This window comes from Sycon ciliatum, chromosome 2, assembly GCF_964019385.1.
Source record: "Sycon ciliatum chromosome 2, ocSycCili1.1, whole genome shotgun sequence".
Taxonomy (NCBI): domain Eukaryota; kingdom Metazoa; phylum Porifera; class Calcarea; order Leucosolenida; family Sycettidae; genus Sycon; species Sycon ciliatum.
The window spans coordinates 40,347,425-40,372,202 of NC_088644.1; the positions used below are offsets into that span (position 1 = coordinate 40,347,425).

The following is a 24,778-nucleotide window of genomic DNA, read 5'->3' on the forward strand; positions in this document are numbered from 1 at the left end:
GCTTGAACTATTTTTTACTAGTCTTTGAGAGGAAAAGTAAAATTTGTTGTTGGTTGTCGACATATCGTTCCTCACTTTTATTTTGATTTCCGCTGGTGTCTCGCTTGCTGAAGTTTTTAGCCTTCAACATGCCGAAGAGTTGTGCAGCCGTCGGATGTAGCAATCGTGCCGATCCTGGAACGGCTGTGAAGTTTTACAAGTTTCCTGTAGCGGACGAGCGGCGCAAACTATGGGTTGCGGCTATGAGACGAGAGAATTGGAAGCCAACTGACAGTAGCAGGATCTGTTCAGACCATTTCGTAGGCGCAGAGAAGAGCAACGATCCACTATCTCCCGCTTACGTTCCGAAACTTTTTGAACATGTCAGGACTCCTGTAAAGCGTAAAGCGGAGAGGGATTTGGTGGCATATGAACGCCGAGCGAAGCGGAAGCTGACGTTCGAGGAGAGCAAGACGCAGACACCAGTGAAAGTGGACGCCTCCGGGAATGACTTCACAGAGGCAATGGCAGATTTGCCTGGTGCCTATGGTGCAGAGGTAGAGTCTGATCCTGTAGCAGTCTCCAGTGTCTCATCGCAGACTGACATGGATATGGAGCACTTGACGCGGCTGGAGGAGACAAACAACTGTTTGGTCCTGGAAAGCAAACGGATGCCACACGCTCCAGGACAAGGTGACACCTTGTCAATCGAGTCGTTTGAGAAAGACAACGCGAAGGTGCTCTTCTACACTGGTTTGCAGTCTTTTGGGACCATGATGGGCATATTTGAACACGTGAGGAAGAGAGTTCCACAGCACCACCGCCACACGCTCTCTCTCTTCCAGCAGTTCTTGATTGTTCTCATGAAGCTTCGGCTGAATTGTCGGGACCAAGACTTGGCGTACAGATTCGGCATTCACCAGTCGACCGTGTGCCGGATTTTCCAGCGCTGGATCCGGGTGATGCATGTGATGCTGGGACCACTTGTCAAATGGCCGGAAAGAGACGAACTACGCAAAACTCTGCCACTTGAATTTCGTAAGCATTTCCCGGGCTGTGCTGTCATTATTGACTGCTTTGAAGTTTTTTGTGAACGACCTTCTGATCTGATGGCAAGAGCTCAAACGTACTCTCACTATAAAAGCCATAACACTGCAAAGTTTTTGATTGGCGTAGCGCCACAAGGTGTCATTACATTTATTTCGCATGCATGGGGCGGGAGAGCCTCAGACAAGTTCATCACAGAGCACTGCGGTCTGCTTAGTCACCTAAATCCGGGTGACCAGGTGCTGGCTGACCGTGGTTTCACTGTTGAAGACAGCGTTGGCATGTTCTGCGCAGAGTTGGTGATGCCCCCATTTACGAAGGGGAAGAAGCAACTCTCCAGGCTGAAATTGGACAGTGCTCGACAAGTGTCACGCGTCCGTATCCATGTGGAGCGAGTGATTGGAATGCTTCGCCAGAAATACACGATCCTCTCTGGCACTTTGCCCATTGCTTTCCTCATGCATGACGATAAAGCTACATCATGTGCATTCATTGACAAGGTTGTCACCGTCTGCTGTGCTCTGTGCAACTGTTGTGAGTCCGTCGTACCTTTCGAGTAAATTACATCATGCCGCTTTGTCAGCTGTAATGATTGCTATATTATTAACCCCTTGTGCTTTTTGGACTGTCTGGATATACCGGCAATTATATTTCTGTTTTACCTATTCTGCAGTTGCATGCGCATGTGTTCACCTCATTGACCTCGCTTGTTTCTAGTTTCTTTTGTCTGGCTAGCCAAGCTTGCTTGGTCATGGCAACACCAACAGACTTACAATAATAGTAATAATAATGGCTTCTATCATCACTCACGACATGCCTGCGTTTCTTGTTGCATCAATATAATGACTCGTGGTCCAAATAGGGACAACACAATATAATATGAATAGCCCTGAAACCCAACTTAGGGTGCTGGGTAGTGTGCGATGTACCATCAGATGTAGTATGCCCAGCACCAAAGAACAACTCAACTTATGCCAACATCACCCGGAAGAGACGTAAAGAGCGAAGTGTTTGATGTGTAATGATGGAGTTCCTCTGCTCACATGCATAAGCAGTGAGTGGTCTTCACGCATGTCCTGGGACCCACAAATACGAATCAGCATTATGGTCCTTCAGAGATACATGCAAGCAAAGAAATACAAGAAAGGTAACGGAAATCGTTGTGAAAGCCCAGCCACCGATTGTATGCACACACGTGGCAAGTGCAACAGCAAGTACCGTGGAAGGCACAGCAGAACAAGTTGAAAATGCAACTCTAGAAATACCAGAATAGCAGGCTCCATGAATATAATCACTTCTCAAATGCTTGAGACTTGGATTTACAAATGCTACGACAAAAATGACTATGTACATGGAAAGTTGGTTGCACCCCATACTAGAGGTCGAGCTTTCCTGCCGCCTTGACTGGACATTTGACTGACTCACGACTGCCATTTAGAAACTTGACAAACTCACGACTTCCATCCAGACACTTGACTGACTCACAACTGCCATCTAGAGCAGAGAAGAAGTCCCTCGAGCCCTCCTTCCGGCAAACCTGCAAGAAAGCACCACTCCCTGCTCAATACACAGTGTTTCGGGGAATTCACCCCTCATGCAGTTGAGCTTGAGTAGGCTGACGAACATTGTGCTTAGCGACCAACATTCCTATAAACTTGTCGCCGAAGTCGCTACCACTGTAATTGTACATGCATATCATTATTTAGTGGCAGATTTAATCTTGCGACACTCCGGGCAGGTCCAGTTCTTGCGCTTTGGCTTACTCTTCAGCTGCAAACAAGCCATGTGGAACAAACGAATACTGCAATCGTTGTTGGAACATCGCAGTACCTCGCCAGCCTTCACAGACTTGCAGTAGCAAAACTCCGGAGGGCGTTCTTGATCCGCAGTAGATGTTGTACTGGCAGCACCAAGTGGTTCCGAGGCTGATGTAGCCGCTGAAGACGCATCGGCAGGAAGAGTGGAGAACGTCTTAGTGAACCATTTCCCAACAAGCTCTGGGAGAACAGCACACTGGAAGAATTTCTTGGCACCTGCTACCGCTTCACGGATGAAATCTGTGTCTGCACAGATACGCTCCACAAACAGCTGACCTTCATTCCACACAACAAAGTCACAGTACTGCACCTTACACACCAGCATCTGTAGCTGTACTTGGTAGTAGTACATGTGGTCTTGCTTAAGATGGAGTGCTCCGCCGGACTTTACTAGACAGAACTTCCCTGAATCGGCAGCATCATGCAGGCTACTGTCTCGGCACCCGTACGGGCACTTCACTTCCACCACGCCGTTGCCACAGCAGGAGCACTGCACAAGGGAGTCGGGAGTAGCGCCAAGATATGGATAGTCCGGATGAATTACAAAGCCACTGGGCAGTACTTCAACCTTCTGATGTGTTGCACTGGCATGTTCACTATAGTTGTCAATTGCCTTCTGCTCGTGATCACATCCCCATTGTGTGGCTTTGCTACGAAACTTGTGTGCCTCAGGGTAACACACAGAGCGGACTAAGGACGCAGAGGGCTGGCTAATATCCGTGCGAACAGCAGACTTCAACTTTGAAGCTGTGATCCGGCCGGCGCGAAATTCAAACCAGGCCTTGGAATCTGCCTGGTTCCGCGTAGCCTGTTCCACAGCGCGTGCTTCCTCCTCTGAAACACAGACCGCTGGAAATACTGCCTCGCAACGAACGAGCAGGTCCCCAAAACTAGCATCCAGCATGTCTGGTTCGTACAATAAATCCAAAATGGGTGGATATCCCTCGGGCTTGGAAGGTACGTACCTATCGCAGAACCCGGGAACAAGGGAGAGTAATGACGGTTTACCGGCTTGACATAAATTTCCATATAGTTCACCCAGCTCAGCACTGGAGGGTTGCTTAATATCAGCAGGGACCTTCTCCTCCGACCTACGGCGCTTGCTCCCATGCTGTTTAGTGTCGGGTGCAGTGAAGTTTATGTCACGAATCCTGGCATACTCCACCTCCTTCATTGAAGGAGTTGACCATTGGCACGGCAATGAAGTGCTTCCTGTGTTCTGAATCAGCTGCGTTCTAGAATACAGGCTGAACAACAGTGCAGCAACGTGAGAACAAGACTCACCAAGACCAGCCATGCAGGTGCAGTGTGCACAAATCACGCTACCGTCGTTTTGCGCAGCAATCCAGGGTTGCAGATGGGTGCCGGAAACTGACTGGGAATGGCGGACTTTGGCGATGACAAACTTGCTGTCACATGTGTCAGATTCAGACGCTGGAAACGCACGAACATCGCCGACCCAGCCACTGACAAGGTATTTGTAGCCTTCCAAGCTCTTGTAGGCCTTGAGCTGCTCCTTGGTGTAGGGGCTGGGCGCGTTGACCAAGAAATTGTAAATATCGGGATAGTCCACAAGTGGAAATTTATCTTCCCCTAAAAAAATACTTCTGGGCAGGTAAGGATCACTCGAGTCTGGTGCAACGCGCTCGAGCTTTTCACGGTACCGGCATTTGCTGGAGTCATCTAACTCGTCATACACTTTTGAAAACTTGGGAGAAGTCATGGCCACTGATTCAGCGTTCGTACAATAGTCCTTTGTAAAGAACAGAAGAGGAACGTAACAGCGATACAGGAAATTTCCTTCGTGAAATTATTCCAGGCACATGTACTTCTTTTGAACTTTTCATCTCTTTTGCCACCCCTGCGGAGCGCGGCCGCTTTGGCCGCCTACACGCCGCCTGCACGTGATCCTTTCGCATAACCTCTATACCGAGAGTGCACTAGTGGCCGCTTTGTGGAGGACGCCGAAGTGCGACACGCGGTCAAACGCACCAGCAATAGGGAGGTTTAGTCCCACGTAATCCGTGGGTACTTTACGTGGGTGTACCACGTGATACTCAGTGACCCACGTACGTACATGTACAGACGTTTTCTGATTCACGACATGCCGTGTATGGAGGCTCACCCACGTTCCGCCAGAACGTGGGTGAAAATCAGAATGGAGCGCATTGTGCAAGCTGTGAGGGTGCTCAGCTGAAGAAGTTTCCGAAGCACGAAATCAAAATATTCGATGAGCTTCTTAGGCCCGGGTAGCTTCGTCTTTGACCAGGTTTGGGCCTTTCGCTTTATGCTTTTGTTTGTTCCGTGTGACTAAACACAACATTGCAACGTGGGTGCCCTTCATCCACTTTACGTGGATCACCCACGTACGCGTTTCCGTTACGTGGGAACTAAACCTCCCTAATGTCGACAGCCAGGACGTGGGCACAGCCACCAGAACCAGCTGCCACCGACCAGTCGAAAGATTGGCCTTCTGACCATAAGTTTATACTGCAGGAACTGTCTGGCAATTCCTTAAAGGGGAAGTTAAGGCAAAAACTAAAATTTCACCAGTTGTAGTCTTCGGGGTGCTGAGTCGAATGGTCTTGGTCCGAGAAAGCTGAGACGCTCCCTTCCTACTTGAATCCCAATCGAACTCGCGCACTTCCACCGAAACTGGGTGACTGCGCCCTACGAGATGGGGATTTGTATGCAAAATGTCACTAAAAGCGCCATTTCGTTCTTATAAAAGCACGGATGACCGCGATTGGCCCATATGTTGTAGTCTTTTGGACGCTGAATCGACTGGTTTTGGTCCGAAAAGGCTGCGATGCAGCGTTCCTCCTTTATTCCCAATCGAACATGGTTGAAGAAGCGGTCACGTGCTCCTGGGTGCCAAAATCACCTGGTCACCACGCCAGCAGGTGACAACTTTCACACCAAGGTTCAACTCGAGTGACAGGACTGCACCCAAAAAAGGTCAAAACAGGCTGTAAGTTGTACCCTGCAGGCACGGTGACCAGGTGACTGGTGTACGCAGGAGCACGTGACCGCTTCTTCAACCATGTTCGATTGGGAATTAGGGGCGAACGCTGCATCGCAGCCTTTTCGGACCAAAACCAGTCGACTCAGCGTCCAAAAGACTACAACATATGGGCCAATCGCGGTCATCCGTGCTTTTATAAGAACGAAATGGCGCTTTTAGTGACATTTTGCATACAAATCCCCATCTCGTAGGGCGCAGTCACCCAGTTTCGGTGGAAGTGCGCGAGTTCGATTGGGATTCAAGTAGGAAGGGAGCGTCTCAGCTTTCTCGGACCAAGACCATTCGACTCAGCACCCCGAAGACTACAACAGGTGAAATTTTAATTTTTGCCTTAACTTCCCCTTTAAACGTGAAAGAGTCTGTCAAGCAGATTGATCTGCATGGGAAACCTGGTTGGTGCCAAGTCACACTTTCTAGTAGAGCTCAGCGCGAGACGGTTTTGAGCAAGGGACTTTGCATACGAGGTGAGCAGTTGGAACTGCATCTCCCCGACGATGGCTCCACTCAGCTCCATGTGTTTGGTTGCCCTGTCGGAATGCCTGATGGCCCACTTTCGGCATCTTTGTCGGTTTTCGGCAAGCTCATTGGTCCGCCATCACACGGCAAGATCAGCTTCGAAGGCACGTCCTTCAAGACAGGAATCAGGTACGTCAATATCGTACTGTCTAAACCCGTACCGTCGTGTGTGACCGTTGGGAAGAGAAAGTTGCGGGTGTGGCACAGGGGGCAGACCCAGACGTGCTGGCGCTGTGGCACAACGGGTCATGAAGCACGAGAGTGTAAAGTAAGGGCGGGCAGAGAGCCTGAAAGTTCAAGTCGTACTAACAGTAACTCTAGTTCTGAACCTTCAGATTCTGTACCTCAGTTGACCTGCGAACGTGGGAGTACCCGTACGAATTGCGTAGGTTCGAACTCTGAAGTGAACTCCAACACATCCCAGCACGGTGACAGTGTATCTAGCATACCCACTACACGCACAAAAGCACAGCAACCTACATCTACGCTGAGTATGGCCAGTGCTACTGCGGGCCCAAGCACGGAGGACGTCATCCAGGTACCTGAGGCAGTGACAGTACGAGCTTCAGAACACCATGACACAGCCGTACCAGTCCCACCTGCCGCGGGACACGTAACTGAACCCGGTGGTAAAGGAGACAACACAACTCCCCAGAAACCTTTTGTGGCTGCATCTTCTAACGACCACGTGCAACACAACAATAGCCTTGCGTCCAATACAAATGCAGTACATGTAACCGGTACTGAAGCAGCTGTAACTTCCACTCCAGCTCCTGGATCTTCTGTCCCTACCCCGGTGCAAGATTGGCACGTCGCAGGTGGAAAGTGTTCTACCTTTTCTCCAATAATCTTGCAACAAACCGCCTCCGCTTTTCCCTCTGTCGCGAACCGCTTTAGTGCGCTGGAGCACTCCATGGAGAGGAAGCGTAAGCGAGGAGCCAGGAGTGACGCATCATCCAGTGCCGACTTGTCCGCGAAGGCTGTCTGCCCGACCACCAAGACAGACGACTTCTATGGTACCGGGTCGGACTGGGAGGAAGAGTGTGAGGGTGACGACGGCCGCGGTAGGAGCCGTCATGAAGTGGTGCAGTGAACTGCACCTTGAAATAGTATGCTTGAACTGCCTGTGTATTTTTTGTTTTAGGTTTTGGATTAGTTTCTAGATGTAGTTCTTCCTTATAGATCTATTAAATGAATCCACAATTACATAGAGCTACTGTCGGTCGACAGAAGGCTTGTAAACTTGCTTTTCTGAATGTATGCAGCCTTAGAAAGAAGTTAGGCGAAATCCAAAACTTCATAAACTACCACAATGTAGATATCTTCGGCATTGCTGAAACTTGGCTTGATTGTTCGATTTCTGACTCATCCATTCATATACCTCATTATAGACTCTTTAGGCGCGATCGCGGGCACAGACCTGGTGGCGGTATAGCTGTATACAGTCGAGATACCCTGGCTGTTTCCAGACACGCTGAACTCGAGAGTGACACAATCGAAAATCTGATACTCACCTTGAAGACAGAATCCGGTGAACCCATCACCCTCGCTACGTTCTACCTTCCGCCTTCCACTACTGCTGCAGTATGGCAAGACCTAGAAATCAGTCTGAACAATCTAACCTTGCGACGAAACAACCGCGTGGTCGCCATTGGTGACTTCAATGTGGACATGTGCTCGGGGCACAGCCGGATGCACACCATGCTCCAGCGGTTTGATCTGGAAAACCACATCCGGACACCGACAAGAGTAACGGCATCAACTTCCACCCAAATAGATCTGCTCCTCGCCCCTAACTCTCTAGTTGGAACATGCACGGTCAGCAAGTGTGACATCAGCGACCACTACGCATTTGTGGCCAACATTATCGTCGCCACCCAGCAGTCCGAACGAGTCGCATCTCGAAAGAGGCGAGTGTGGAGGATAAACTGGGAGCATTTTTAACGCTGACTTGCAGGACTGCAATCTTGAGATTTTCAGCAAGTCGAATGATGTTGATGCAATGATAAGCGAATGGTACGCAAAGGTTTTTACTGCTCTAGATCGTCACGCCCCCTTACAACCACCTCGTAAGCCGAGGCGCCGACCTTGCCCATGGTTGTGTCCTGAACTAGTATCTGCTGTGCGTCAACGAAACAAGGCCCACCGACTTCTTTCACGCTCTCCAAACGATGTCCGCCTGCGAGAGCAACACCGCACTCTCCGCGCAGCCGCGCGCAAGCTAGATCGGAGGCTAAGGGATCAGTATTTTCAAGCTCGCCTACAGTCGGCCGGAAAGGATGGACGGAAGCTCTGGAATACGATAAACGTGGTGACTGGACGAGCGAAAAGTTCAAGCCCACCACAAGTACCTGTTGGAATCCTCTCCCGAACTTTTGGCGAAGTTGTACATGACCCTGGACGACCAGACGCGCTGTGCGCCAACGCACCAGCCGAACGTGAAGCACCAGCATTCACGGAATTTGCGCCTGTTTCTACGGAGGACATTACGGCCCTTCTCCAGTCCGTTGACGCGTCAAAAGCAACTGGACATGATGACTTGCCGGGTATTGTCCTTAGAAACTCGGCATCAATACTGGCTCCCTCGCTCAGCATCATTTTCAATACTTCGTTATGTCAGGGGTGTGTTCCCCGTCAGTTTAAAATTGCTAATGTGTCGCCGCTATTCAAAGGTGGCGGCCTTGACCCTTGTCAGCCTACTGCGTATCGACCTATTTCTCTACTACCAGTCGTTTCTCGCCTCCTCGAGAAGATCGTCAAAGCTCAGCTTACATCCTTTCTGACCGATCACAGTATTCTCCCTGACTCGCAGTTCGCGTACAGGAAGAACCACAGTACGGAGGACGCTCTTGTGCTAGCTGTCAATCGCTGGCTGAAAGCGAAGTATGAGCGCAAACTCACAGGTGTGATATTCGTGGATATGTCGAAGGCTTTCGACTGTGTCAAACACACCATCTTGGCACAGGAGCTATCCGACATTGGGGTCGGCGGTACTGTCCAGCTATGGTTCACTAGTTACCTGAGTGAGCGGCTTCAACGCGTAGTCGTGGGCGGAAATTGCTCGGAATACGTCGCATGCAGTCGAGGGGTGCCGCAAGGATCCGTCCTCGGCCCCCTCCTGTTCACACTATACATCCGTAACCTTCGATGCTGCTTGCCCCAGCAGGTCACAAACCAGGAATTTGCAGACGACATTGCAATTGAAGCCTCGGGCAGTTGCGAACAAGTGTGCTCTTCTCTAAGCACAGCCATCACTGGCCTGTCGCAGTGGTTCGAGGACCGCGGACTAATGCTGAACCAAAAGAAAACGCAAGCTCTGTTGATTACCCCAAGAGGCCCAGCCCCTGACACAGATAACATTCGAATTCGCTGTGGGAATGCAGCCCTTGCAGTTGTGGAACAAGCGCGGTACCTGGGCGTAATGGTAGATGGGCAGCTCTCCTGGGAGCCTCACGTCAATCACACAATCCAGCAGGTGCGGAAGTCAGTAGGTGCGCTGTGGCGGAGCCGCCGAAGCCTCACCCTGGCGTCAAAGATCCTGTTTTACAGGTCGATGATCCAGGGTAGGTTGTCGTACGCTTCCAACGCCTTTTATCCGTCACTTCAAATTGGCAACATGGAGCCCCTCACACGTCTAACGAAGTGCGCTATCCGCGGCTTCTTCGGTCTGCCACCGTGGTCGCGCACGAGCCCGATCTTTGAACAGCTCCGCCTCACCACCCTGGAGGACATGTTTAACATTAAGCTCCTCATCTTTGTCCGTCGTTGTCTGTTCTCCCGAGCTAGCTCCCTCTTCACCAGCTTCTTCGTGAGAGTTACTGGTGACCGCACTCGGGGAGCAGCACATCACCTCGTTCGAGTACCATTTTGGCCCGGTCCTGCGGGTCGAGCGACCATGCAGTTCATCGGCGCAGTCCTGTGGAACCAGCTCCCGCCTGATCTCCGTTCCGAACCCAGCCACCTTCAGTTCTGTGCCCTGCTAAAAGCGCATCATGGCTCCGTTTAAATGCTTTTCGGCTATTGTGTTTCTGTGGTATAGCGGACTGAAGAATAGTAAACGTGTTTTGCAATATATGTATGAAGCTATTTTGTATATAGTATGTTCCCATTCCGTTTTTGCTTTGGTGTAGCCCTGAGGTTGATTGCTTATTTATTTCTACCCTTCCTCTCTCCATACTTCTGTCCCCCCCCCCCCTCCCCTCTCTCTCATTCCTTCAGTCGTCCACATGTATCAAAGGAGGCGAAATCGCCTGTTTGTGGTGCGACGTTAAATAAACTTCTACAACAACAACAACAGTCATGCCCAAGCACTGCTAGTAGGTCCGCTGTTCCAAGGCCAATGCGAAATCCATACTGCTTGGCTGACAAGAGATGATGTTTTTCAAGGTGATTCACAATTTGACAGTTCACAATACGCTCCATCACTTTGGAGATGATGGGGAGGAGGGAGACTGGGCGGTAATTCTTAGGGTTGGATAGGCTGCCCTTCTTGTAGACTGGCACAACTCGAGCACTCTTCCAAGCCTCTGGCTGAACACCCTTACGGAAGCACAGAGCGAAGAGAGACGTGAGAGGCGATGCAAGTTCATGGGAGCACTCTTTGCGCACGCGGGCAGGGATGTTGTCCGGACCGGACGCCTTGCCAACGTCGAGCTGGTTCAGGAGGCGTTTCACTGTTTGCAGGCGGAAGTGGATTCGGCTAAGTGGGGTGACCCCGGGTTGGCGAGCATGAGGGAGATCCCCCGGGCCCAAGTCATCAACTCCAAGGCTACATTTATTAAATTATATTATTGAGTTGGCTGTATTTCACTCACGTTGTCATGACATGAGGTAAGAACCCCATCACCGGGCCAAAAGCGACCAAGGGTAATGAGAGTTTGAGGCAAGAAAAGAAGAAGAACAAATTAGATAGATGGCCAACACAATGAAGACCGAAGCGGATTGTAAAAAAAAAGCAAAAATAGCAAAAGCCTAGGCAGAAACTGAGAGACGGACACAAATACACGGAAATATGGAGGAGGCCAGGACATAGTCGGATACGAAGAGAGTAATCACGAATGGAATACCAGAACAGGAACTTTGGTGACGAATCCGCTTCAGTCCAATCCGGGTGTGTGCATTCTCCGAGAATCTTCGACAGTCTGGAACGAGGTTGCAGTTGTCGTCATCCAAGGATGGCCCCGGTGCTCTTGTAGTAGTTGATTCCCGGGAACCTGCAGCTGAGCCTACACCTGCAGTGCGACCTGAAGCTGATACTCTTCTTCCGTAACGGGTTGGCGATGTCGGCGTTTTGTGGACGTTTGATGATCGGGAAACAGGGAGAACTGCGAGGATAGTGGCTGGTGTGTAGGGCTCTTGGCTGAAGTTGCTAGTTTCGCTAAGTCCAATGGAGACGTTTGATCTACTTCGACACCATTTCTGACCACCGAGGATGGCGTCCTGGTGAGGAAAGAAGGTGGCAAGTGCAGAAAAGTGTCCTGATTCGCGAAGTGTCCTTATTAGGCTCCGGCGGATTATGCTCGCGAGATCATGGAATTATGCTTTCATGGATTCTCGCAATATGCTCGCAAAATCCTCATATTATGCTTTGGCACGCGGGCATACATATTCACTTTGTTGTACTTGTGGAGCCTCAAAGTTCGGAAATTGTGCCTTTTCCGTACTTGTAAGTGGCCATAAGTACATGTACAACGTAATACATGTACATGAGTATCCCCATACCAAGGTATCCATGCATGCTAGAGATCAACATGGAAAAGAGAAAACATTACTTCTTCTATTCTTTAGTTGACTTCTTTCGTAAAAAGATTTTTTCATTGCCAAATTAGTTTGAGTTACCTTTGAAAATTATCATGTTCAGGAACTGTCTTCGTAATCGTCATACTCGTCCAGCCGATGTTACCCTCACGCTGCGAGTAATCAGCTCATCTCTCCCGTAGCTCCACCACTCCTTCCAACATGACCGAACATCAACTATACCTCAATTTTTTTTAATTATTAGAGCAATATCCATAGCCTGCACAGTCATGGCTGCCAAAAGCGAGAGGTCATAATTATGACTTCGTAACATGCATAATGTAGACTCTACATGTACGCGAAGTTTTGCGGACTGCCCGTCACTATCTCGTCTGCCCCAGGATACCTGATAAAGGCTGATTCACTCGCATCTTCTGCTACATGTACTGTATCAGTGTGAGAAAGAACGTTACTTTGAAGAAGACTAGTTCGAGCATACACTTGTGTGTTGCCATGATTTCTACCCTGCTTTTCATTGAAAACACTATCTGCATCACCTCCGAACCCTTTACTACGTGGAGGTATTAAATTGCTCCGTCATGGAGTCGAAATACCTTGGCACATCGTATGCCAGAGTCACTGTGGCTGCAGAACATGAAGAGCGGGTACTAGACAGAGCCTTCTGGCTCGAAGCCATCAGCCACTCAGTACGCAAGTGGCGTTTTGCGGACAGCCCCAAAGTGACGAAGCCAGCTTCCAATGCGTAACCTCTCTCCCTCCTCTTCCACTTCAACCTCTGCGCCTCTCAACGCTCTTGCCCCCCCCAACCTTTCTTCCCCCATTCTGTACATGCTGCTACTCACCGACTTACAATCTGTGTCCTTAATGCTCGCTCCATAGCAAACAAGTCTGGCGAACTCATTCAAATCTGTGAGGATCACACACCCAGCGTAGTATGCATCACAGAGACCTGGCTAACTCCCACACAAGCTTTCCACGTGCCACACTATGAATGCTTCCGTCGAGACCGACCTGTTTTAGAAAACAGACAGAACCGTGACCCACACAGGGGGTACGGAGGAGTTCTAATCTTAGTTCGTGAAGGTCTGTGTACTTCCATTGATCAGCTACCGGATTTTCAGCAACCGGGCTTGGAAGCGCTAGCACTTCGGCTTACACTCGCTGAACATAAGCTTGTCTCACCTTCTGACCTGCCAACACCCCACCTAACAGTAGCCTGTATCTAAAGTGCTCCTTTCCCGTCGACGGATGACTTCTCGACTTTTCTCGACCGCTTCCAAATAGCCCTGCAATCAACTCAAAGGAAGCCCGAAGCCCTTGTGATATCAGGCGACTTCAACTGTAGGTATTCCGGCTGGTGCTCAACTGACCAAACGGATGCACAGAGTCTGAGTCTTGACAACCTCTTCTCATGCTATAATTTGACCCAATCGGTAACCTTTCCCACCCACCTCCGCTCGAATGGACTTGGCAGCTGTCTAGACCTTATCGCGAGCAACATCCCTAACCAACTCAACCGCATTCAACACCTGGCTCCTCTTGGCGCATCAGACCATGCCGTCCTGCTGGCTGAGTTCTCCTCCTCAAAGTCTTCCCCCGCAGCAGCCAGCACCTGTCGTAGCCCACCATCCACACAAAGATACAATGTCCTGAGTGCCACGGATAACATGTGGAATGCCTTGACTGTTTTTCTCGCAGATGTACCCTGGTCTCAGGTCCTTGCCTCCCACTGCATCGACACGGCTGTCTCCGCATTCACTGACATCCTTGAAGGTGCCTTGGACCTATATATAGGAAGATCCTCACCTCCTCGTCGGAAATCACGCCACAAACCCTGCCCCTGGATGACTGCATCACTGAAAGCAGCTATTAAAGTCAAGAGTGATCTCTACAGCATCTACCGGAAATACCCATCCCTACAAATTTCAACAAATACAAACACCAACGTAACTATGTAAAATGCCGTTCCAGATCCTGCCATCGCTGCTACATCCGCAACCTCCGTGCCACGATATCTCCCACAAACCCTCGCCTCCCATCCCTCCCTGTGCTCATTCGTCAACTGCGAAATCCTACCAGCGCCCGGGTCATACCTTCGAAGATTGTGGGCCCCAATGGTCGAACAAGCACCTCTCCGGCATCCATTGGTAACTTATTGAACTGCCACTTCGTCAGTGCTGGCTTACAGGTTGATCCCGATGCTCCTATTCCCACTATTTCCTCCCTACCTCCACCAGCAACTACATTGCACTCCCTGATCATCACCTCATCGACTGTTCACAAGTATATTGCAAGACTGCCTCTGAACAAATCCCTCGGAGCTGATAGGATCACCAATGAGATCCTCAGGAAACTGAGCTACCCAATTGCCCGCCCACTCTCCATTCTTTTTAACCTTTCCCTCTCCTCCGGCACGTTCCCGTCACGATGGAAGTCAGCCACTGTCATTCCAGTTTACAAAAATAAAGGCGACAAGAACAACCCGTCTAATTACCGACCAATCTCCCTCCTGTCCTGTGTCTCCTAACTGCTAGAGAGAATAGTGTACGACCGCTTGTATGACCATATCTCCCCTCTTCTTCACCCCGCACAATCTGGCTTCCGTCGTAAGGACAACACATCCCTGCAATTGTCCCGCATAATTCAAGACCTCTGCTCCCTAAAAGACCAGCGGCAGGTCTCCTGCATCTGTTTCTTCGACCTCTCCAAGGCCTTCGACACCGTGTGGCACAAGGGCCTGATCGCCAAACTTCGTTCCCATGGTGTCTCCGGCTCTCTACTCGCCTGGATAACTAGCTACCTCTTGGGCCGAAATCAGTGCGTCACAGTGAATGGAACCTTATCTGACCCCGAGTCTGTGACATCCGGAGTGCTCCATTTTTAGGTCCCCTGCTCTTCGTCACATACGTTAATGACCTCCCCTATGTAATTCCCAATATTTCTTTGTTTGCAGATGATACCACTGTCCTTGCTTCCTCCCCATCTCACGCCACCCTGTACCCCAAAGTTCAGACCTGTATCAACGACATTGTTCACTGGATGAGCACTTGGTACCTTAACTTAAGCCAATTGTGACCAAAACCGAGCTTCTCCTTTTTCCCCCTCCCACAGATCCAGTGCCCATCTTCCACTTTCTCGATGATCCCGGTCACCCTATCTCTGTAGCGCCCCACCATAAACACCGTGGCATTGTCATAGATTCCGCCCTCTCCTGGTCTTACCATGCTGATCATGTGTCGTCCAAAGTATGCCGATCTGTCGGCATAATGTCAAGTCACTTGTCCCATTTGCCCCAGAATTGCCGGATTAATTTTTATAAATCATGCATTCTTCCCCTCTTCACGTTTTGGTTTGGTTTGGTTTTTATTATTTCAGTTCGTTGCCTCAACAGTACAAAGTACAAATATCAAGAGGGACGAACGAAAAGAGAAAATAAAACACAGCAGAGAGGAAGATGCAACTGAAAGGAAAGAAAAACGGAGAGACGGCTTCCCTGCCTGGTCCACCATTAACAAAACCCACATAGGTAAATTAGAAGTTCTCCATCGCCGTATACTGCGCATCATATTTCGTACTGATCGTTATAATTATCTCAAATCTAGACTTGTATGCTGCTGCATCCACTACTACTCTGCAACACTACCTTGATGATTCCCTTGAAGTGCACCCTGGCACATTCAACTTTTCTTGACCAGCACCCTGCTCATTTACAGTCACTTAATTGGTTTAAACCAGGTGGCACCACCCGAAGCTGCGTTCGTCTCCCCCTACTAGGTCTACTCCATTCGTAAATTCTCCTTTCTTTTCCTCCTACTCCACGTGGCTCCAACTGCCTCCCAGTGTTAGACAAGCTCCAGATATGCCCAAATTCCGTACCCTCGTCAGACAGCACTTCAGTATCTCCCAGTAAACAAAATCAGAGTCACCATTTCCGCTGCATAGCTCGCTGGGCATCCCATTGCTTTGTAAGTTGCTAATCCAAAATGTCAACGACCACTTGCGGCGCAGCAAGTGGGAGTGGGCCACAGACAGGCTATGGTCTCTTCATCGCAGCCAACACACCAGCCTAATTATACTGACCGCACTCCAGCTCCCTTCTACCCCTCTTTGATCCCCTTCGCTCAGCCTTAAAATCCGATATCAGTTCTCTCCATCTTCCTACGGTGCACTGCTTTTACTATTGTTTTGTCCTATCTCAATCTCAAATTCTCCCCATTATCATTTGCAAAGCCGGTGCTTCCCTCTTGGATGCACATGTTTCTTTTCTCCTATGTGTCGGCGCACAGGAGTAACGATGATTCCGACACCTTTGGTCGGAGGAGTCACTTTTGCCCCGCCCCCACTCCCGTCCAATAACCGCTGACGGGGGAGCGTCTTCGCTACCGGACCGCAAATGTGGAAGACCGTGCCCGGTTGGATGTCGCTGCCAATGGTTTGTGGGCAGTCGTTTTGAGCGTACACTTATTGATATACGGGTTTTTAATCCTCACTCACGCTCAAATCGATCTGCACCACATACTATTGTGTATCAGCGACATGAAAAAGAAAAGAGAAGGCACTATGAGGAGCGGGTGAGGCAGGTTGAGCAAGCCTCCTTTGTTCCGGCGGTCATGTCAGCCAGTGGCGGAATGGGTCCAGCATCAACAGCACTGTATAAACGGATTGCTCATCTGTTGGCTGAGAAGAGGGGTGAGCATTACTCTCATGTTATGGCATTTGTTAGATGCAGGATTTCCTTCAGCCTTCTGAAATCCTGTATCATGTGCATTCGCGGTTGTAGGCGTTTAAATTTTAGTTTTAAATTTGCACCCTCCTGCGGAGCCCACGCTGCTTTGGCAGTGGCGGAGGCTCGCTTGCCGACGTAACCGTCGGAGATCATCATGAACAATGGACTGACTAATTATTCACTTGTCCTGTCTTTCTAATAATAAAAAAAAACCTTCCGTCCAATATGCCACCGCCCCCGCTGTTCAGCATCTGATGGTACTGTGGTATTCAGAAAAGAAAAAAAATCCCTTCACACTTTATGTACGTGCTCTTCATTTTCTTTTTTCTCTTCTTCCGTGGTTGGTCTCACCCTCTCCTCAATTCAATTGGCTGTCTTGACATGCCACGAGGTGCAGAAATAAATAAATCATGAAATAAATAAATATGAAGAGGATCAGCACTGATCAGGTGCATTGTACACAATTGTGTAGCCTACATACTAGAACTGTGGTACAATCATGTAGTTATGCTCCTACCTCCAAAAGGATGCCAATTAAAAAAAATCACGGTTCGCGTGAGACTCGGTTTCTCTATATAGAGGCCGAGTTTTCCGCATCCGTAGGAACGCCACCACCCTTCAAGGATCAAGGCGCAGGATGCCAAATTTTCAACCACCAAATTTTGCCAATAATTATGCCGGCATAATCCGCCGGTGCCTAGTCCTTATACCCGAACTCCCGAAGTCTCATTATATGCATTACAGTTCGTAGATGGGACTTTGCTCTGGGCATGGACATTCTGTCGTTATTTGCGAATTGTCGTTATCTACGCAGTCGTTCTTAGCGAAGTTGACTGTACAGAAAGTTCCGTTGCTACTGGCTGGAAAACTAAACTTAGCTGGCCTTTTTTTCCAAGAGCGTGAACGCTGGATTTTGTTTGGCATGCCCATTGCTCGGAGGTGACAGAAATAAGTTTGTCCATCAACTTGAAGTCAGCTGTATTCTAGTCACCATCACCCATGGCGCACCATTCTCCCAAATCGTGTGTGAACACCAGACTGGCAGAGCTCAAACCGCTCTAAACCGCTGTCATGCATTTGTCGCTGAATACATCCTGGTTGTCTTTAATGGCGAATTGAAAAAATTTACTAACTTTTATCTATTCATTACCCGCTTCTGTATTACATAGCGGTACAAGTCATTGAAAACTGCTAGATATTGTGCATAGCATCCAGTGAAATAAATATGCTTTACATGTACATGTATCTGTATCGAGTACCTCAAATACATCTGCATGTACATGTATGCTCTGTTGGCCAAAGATATTGTTCGTTCTTTTTATTTGAATTCGCAATACCATCCAGTATCCATACAAATATTGACCGAGGTACGCTACTGGCTTTGATGTATCCATCATCCCAGCAGAGACCGTTCAACACTCTCTTCAGACTTCGCAACTCACATTTCCTGTAAATCCACACAGGTGGGTGGGACGCAGCCCTCCCTCTAACCATGGTAACCCACACACTTCACGTACAAACTAGCACGCGGAGAGCCCCAAGTCATAAAATATTAACTGGTTTGGTATAGCTTTGGGGTGAGAGTAGGCCTTGACGGATTATGCCAATATTTTCGTGAAATTATGCTTTTCGCATTGCTGAAAAAATTGCAGAATTATGCTATTTTTATGCTAAAAGTTATCATATTATGCCGCATCTTGCTCACATATGCTGCTAATGCATAATGGTTCTGTGCAAAGTAACAGGGGAATTGTTTTGTAGAGGGCGTTGTACTGTAGTAGCAAAAGTTCAACGGTGTCAACGCACCGTCCGACCTAGCTACGACCATCACTGATTGTAGTGGACTGGACATGTTATCAAGGGAGTCGCAAACCTACAACTTCCTAGTGCATCTACTTGTACTTGTGCTTGTATAACATGTACAACTGTATGGAATTTGATGCAAACAGGCGGATTATTCCAATTTTATGTGATTCGTATGCAATTTGCCTCGAATTATGCAAGTACATGTATTCGATTTTGGTAGGAATTATGCGAAAGTTATGCTAGCATAATCCGTCAAGGCCTAGGTGAGAGGGCAGGGGCTAGACCCTCTCTAAACTGTATGTGTTGCGTACTGCGCTATTTTGTTTTACTAAGTACACAACCTACTCGTCAGAAGGGGAGAAGACAACAGAATATACAATAACAAAACATCAGGGAGAGTAGGGGCTGCAAAGTAAGCCTGTGCCGGTGAGGCAAGCCCACAACACCGACCTATGGTCTGGGCGTTCACGTGGGCTTGCGCACCATAGCCTAAAAGAAGGGGGTGATTTAGAGCGATCAAGACAAGATAAGGTGAGGTAGAATGGTTGAGGAGAGAGAGAGAGAGAGAGAGAGAGAGAGAGAGAGAGAGAGAGAGAGAGAGAGAGAGAGAGAGAGAGAGAGAGAGAGAGAGAGAGAGAGAGAGAGAGAGAGAGAGAGAGAGAGAGAGAGAGAGAGAGAGAGAGAGAGAGAGAGAGAGAGAGAGAGAGAGAGAGAGAGAGAGAGAGAGAGAGAGAGAGAGAGAGAGAGAGAGAGAGAGAGAGAGAAGAGAGAGAGAGAGAGAGAGAAAGAGAGAGAGAGAGAGAGAGAGAGAGAGAGAGAGAGAGAGAGAGAGAGAGAGAGAGAGACAGACAGACAGAAAGAGACAGAGAGAGGGAGAAAGACAGAGAGACAGAGAGAAGGAGAGACAGAGAGAGGGAGAAAGACAGAGAGACAGAGAGAAGGAGAGACAGAGAGAGGGAGAGAGCTATGCGGTTTCAAAGGTGAAGGGATAGGGTACTTAGGTTCAACAAGCCACATGCAGGGTGCGACAGAGCTCTCGGCCATTGAAGAAAATGTTGAGTCACCTCCACCATTGCACTGCGCTCTTTAGCCGACTAGACCCTCCTGCACACAACCATCCCCATTGCGAGGACACTTCCGTAGACGATATTGATAAACTCCTTCAGATAGCTGTTTCGCTAATACATAGCTCGTCAGTGAAGGTAGATGTTGAATGATTGAAAAAATATAGACCAAACTGCTATTATATAGGGGGTTTCCACATACAAAACTGGCATAGCTGAGGTGATAACGCGGGAAAAGGAAGGTGTGAAGTACTGTTGACGCGCATTGGACATGCATGCAGCGTCGGAAATTCGGCGCAGAAAATCAATCACTATTCAATGCAGAAATAACGTGCCAGAATCAGACTACTATGTAGCTAGTGAGAGTCTGTGTAGCTAGTGAGCGTCTGTGTAGCTAGCTACATAGTAGTCTGATTCTGGCACGTTATTTCTGCATTGAATAGTGATTGATTTTCCGCGCCGAATTTCCGACGCTGCATGCATGTCCAATGCGCGTCAACAGTACTTCACACCTTCCTTTTCCCACGTTATCACCTCAGCTATGCCAGTTTTGTATGTGGAAACCCCCTATATAATAGCAGTTTGGTCTATATTTTTTCAATCATTCAACATCTACCTTCACTGATGAGCTATGTATTAGCGAAACAGCTGTCTGAAGGAGTTTATCAATATCGTCTACGGAAGTGTCCTCGCAATGGGGATGGTTGTGTGCAGGAGGGTCTAGTCGGCTAAAAGCGCAGTGTAATGGTGGAGGTGACTCAACAAGCTACATGCAGCCTATAATAATTATAATAATACGGGTGGTCCCGGCCTCGAGCTAGCTGCTTACACAGAATTGTTCACGCAGATGTTCAGGCACATGTGGAGTTTCCTTACCAGAGTAATGGCTGGAGAATGCGGCCATGCCGAGCTCTCCGATGTCCGAGCACTGCGTTCTCACCTTTCCATGTCTGGAAGGGGGCTTAGCCGCGCAACATTCCCAGTCCCTCAGCATCTCGCAGCCCCTGGTGCAAACGATACGACGATAAGACTCACCCCATCAAACTCAAAGTCAATGTGTCATCGTTCAGCCGCCAAGCAAAGTGTCGACGAACTCCAGGAACAGCTGGTAGAAGATGTTCGACACGTCAAGCGCTGCGAAACTGATCTAGTTGGTCAGGCGGAACAAGTAGTTGTTTGGCCACCAGCGCATGTTTGCTGGCGAGGAGGTCATGTGTAACCGCCTGGAACGCTGACTATGGTATGGCCGGATCAATCCAAAACCTGCTTTCGCTGCTCCTGCTCTCGTAGCCGAAACGCACGCCACAAGCAGGCATACATGTATCGCCCTTCGCTCTGGAAAAGTGAATTTCGTGATTACCTGTACCTGTGCTATGACTTGCACACACCTAAGCTCGCCGGGGAAGTGTGTGTGTGTGTGTGTGTGTGTGTGTGTGTGTGTGTGTGTGTGTGTGTGTGTGTGTGTGTGTGTGTGTGTGTGTGTGTGTGTGTGTGTGTGTGTGTGTGTGTGTGTGTGTGTGTGTGTGTGTGTGTGTGTGTGTGTGGTGTGTGTGTGTGTGTGTGTGGTGTGTGTGGTGTGTGTGTGTGTGTGTGTGTGTGTGGTGTGTGTGTGGTGTGTGTGTGGTGTGTGTGTGTGTGTGTGTGTGTGTGTGTGTGTGTGGTGTGTGTGTGTGTGTGTGTGTGTGTGTGTGAGAGAGAGAGAGAGCCCAGGATCGACCTTGTTTGTCAAGGTCAGGGTCAAGGTGTGTGTGTTCATTTCGTGTGTGTGTGTGTGTGTTTGCGTGCAAGTGTGTGCGGTCCAGCGGGTTGTCTGTTACCAAACGCCACGATGTCATCCCTTCCCATGCCATGCTACAGGTAGTACCAAGACTCCAAGAGTATATAACCCCCCAAGAGTATAATACTCTTGGTAGTACCTGCAAGTGGTAAGTGTTGGTATGACATTCAGACCTGAATATACATTGACAATTTGACATTCGTATCGAGAAGACGGCAACAGCCTACCAACTTACTTATAATCGAGACGAGCCAGTTACTGGACCTGCCTGGATCAACTGATAAAATTATGGTGTTGCAGACGAATGGTTTCACTCCTAAAAACAATGTTCAGCAGGTAACGCAGGTACTGCAGTTACTACCAAGCTTCCAGAACAATGATGGGATAAATCCAGCATTCAGTGAGTGAGCTGCAAAGGGAGAATAGTTGCATAGAGGGTGATATTGGTGTTGTTTGTTCTGGATGTCACTGTTTGTTTTCTATTTGATCATATCTCCTTCACGAGTTTGACACTGGCCAGACTTGTAAAAAAATAACGAAAGGTGCGATAAAGAATGGCCCAAGCAGGCCCCTCGCCAGAATAGCGTTAATTTTTGCAAGTGATGTCACTACCGAAATACAATGTACAGTCATGTACATGTTGTCTTAGGTTAGGGGCAATACTAAACTAACTGAGAGGATTTCTTTCTATAGTGAGGAATGGATCAGATTGCAAGATGACGCATTATCAGCCAAAGCAATATCCTTAGAAGTTAGAACAGCTTTGCGAATAGAGACCAACCTATCAGCGTGATAGGACCCAGGGCAGTCAGAGCTGTAGCAGATGAAGCCCTGAGTGGAGTTCCCCGGTTACACCGAGGACCCACGCAGCAGGAGAAGCAATATGACTGCGTAGCACCATTGACGGTGTGCGACGAGCATCGAAAGCTGCTTGTGGTGAAACCAGAACAGGTCACCGGTACTGTAGCATCAGACGTATCTTGGCATTTCTTGATCCACGTCAGACCAGTTGTGGCTATCAAGCATGAGCAGAAATACACAACATGCAAGGCGCAATCTATTTACACTTCTAGTACGGGTACCAGTGCAAAAGTAGAAAATGCCGGCGGTCGGATACTGGCTGTAACAAGAGATATGGTCATTTGCGAAACCTCAACTTGGCTTGAGGCTCAAGCATTGTTGTCTCAGCATCTACTGTAATCTGTAGTCACCGTAGTCTCCTCAGTAGTGGAGTGGATTGGATTGGATTTTATTTATAGTGGTGACGATATCAGGCAATTGCCTAATAACAATAGACCCACTCGTGGGAAAGATGTAAGAAGATAAGAATAATTAATATTAGGGGTGAAACAATTATACCGAGTACTCGAGTACTCGCTCGGTTTTTTCAAAAATAATCGTACTCGGAATAAATCAGAGTACTCGTTCATACATGGTGCATGCATTTATCACAGAAATCTGCAGTTTCAGAGCAGCAGTAGGCAGATATTGAGGTGCAGACTGTGTGGTGAACATTTTTTCGCGAGTTGAGAGAGCCCAAATGAGAAAAATGACTGCTACTCGGTTCAATCAGGGTTGTATCATGTGATTTTAAGGCCCCTGGTGTGCAATTTTTAGGGGATGAAGAATACTCGAATACTCGAATATTCGATCGGAGAAAATCAGAGTACTCGAACTCGGGATCTCAGTGCCAACTTTCACCCCTAATTAATATACATGTAATAGACTATTGGATAAGTGATCATGTCCGCGATAGAACGAATGGTTGAGGCAACAGAAGGTGGGCGCCCAGCTTTAGTGTGCCACTGGAACAGCTGCTGGGATTGTGGACTAATCACTGTAAATCAGCCGCTGCATGCTGTCGCGCGGGGTGACTCAGTGTGGGAAAGGATTTTTTATCAGGGGAGTACTAGTAGTAGTTTTTCCTACTCCCCTAGTTTCCCCTCCCCTAGTTTCAACCATGAAGTATTTACGAGATTTAAAGTAACGAAGAAACTGCACAGGGAGTCGCTTCCACTGGATGTGAAACGGACCAAAACAACAACAACAACGCGAGAATAAAGATTTGAAACAACAACAGATTGGGTACAAACTACATTCCTGTAAACAGTACATGTGCATTGCTTACGGCTGTATGTCGATCCTTTCACGCAATAAAACGAGTTGCAGGTTGTTACGGTCTCCGTGCACTTGGTATAGTTGTCTTCTTTGCAGTTTGCTACATAGCACGTGCCCTGAGCTTGGATCGTTCCAACACAGTAGAGACTAAGCAGAACGGTCGCCAAGGCGAAGTACAGAACGCGATCAGCAACCATTTTGACTCCGGTCGAGTTACTTCCCCACTTTTCCAACTAGGATGCCGTCTGAAATGAGCGAAAGTGGGGCAATGCAGTTGCGACATGAACAGGTACGACTCTGAGGACTGCAGAAAGGTATTCCCTGCTCTGTCTTTATATGAACTACATTATGTACTAGTAGTATAGCAATGACACCTACCCCTTGCACAGGCAGCATGAAGGATCTGGACTCTGGTGCCAGTGCCGTGGTGGTAACGTTAGGCCAGCAAGTGGCGTCCGTGCAAACATGTACAATGTAATGATGATGCATATAATTATTGCATTGATGGTGGCTTGGCGGTGCGGAACACCGACCGTCATGTCTGCCCTACGTGCACCAGCGCTACATGACTGTATACTATTACTAAGTATATAACCCAATACTAGTTCAATACTGATATTAGATAAACATTGTTATACATTATAGTTCACACATGTTGTTAGTTTGACAGCATGAAACAAGGTGGAGGACACTGTGTTCGGAAACAGTGACCTTAGCCGCCACGGTTGGCAGAGCTCAGAGCTCCGGTCCGTTGGGACCAACTGAACCATGTGGGTGTTTCTCCACCTTGTTTCAAGCTGTCAAACTAACATCCTGATTGTACAGGTACATGTCTACTGTACCAGAGAGTACGAGTCGACAGTTACTACAGTACAATGTGATTATGTCATGTAGACGTAATGCCACAGAGCTCTCGTACTCGTAGCCTCTCGACCATTGCAGAAAATGTTGAGCCACCTCCACCATTACACTGCGCTCTTTAGCCTACTACTAGTACTAGTAGACCCTCGTGCACACAACCATCACCTCTGCCTGGCTGCGTTCGATTATGCACTTGAATCGATTCATGAATCCATTCCCATGCATTCAAGTCGCTCGATTTTCATGTCATGACATGACCCCTAGTACTGGCCTGGAATCCATTCA

The 24,778-nt window shown here is 48.6% G+C and overlaps 2 long non-coding RNA genes across 2 annotated transcripts in view; both read right to left on the reverse strand.

The window, feature by feature from the left end:
- Positions 1-21,324, reverse strand: part of LOC135810082 (uncharacterized) — a 27,281-nt gene extending 5,957 nt beyond the window's left edge. The window contains exon 1 of the long non-coding RNA XR_010552269.1: positions 20,614-21,324. This is a non-coding gene — a long non-coding RNA (uncharacterized LOC135810082). The remainder of the gene's footprint in view (positions 1-20,613) is intronic.
- Positions 21,325-22,206: 882 nt separating this feature from the next.
- LOC135810084 (uncharacterized) lies at positions 22,207-24,085 on the reverse strand. Its single transcript, XR_010552271.1, has 2 exons — positions 23,643-24,085; positions 22,207-22,529 (listed from the first exon to the last, which is right to left on the reverse strand). It is a non-coding gene; the product is annotated as an uncharacterized LOC135810084 (long non-coding RNA).
- Positions 24,086-24,778: the final 693 nt, after the last annotated feature.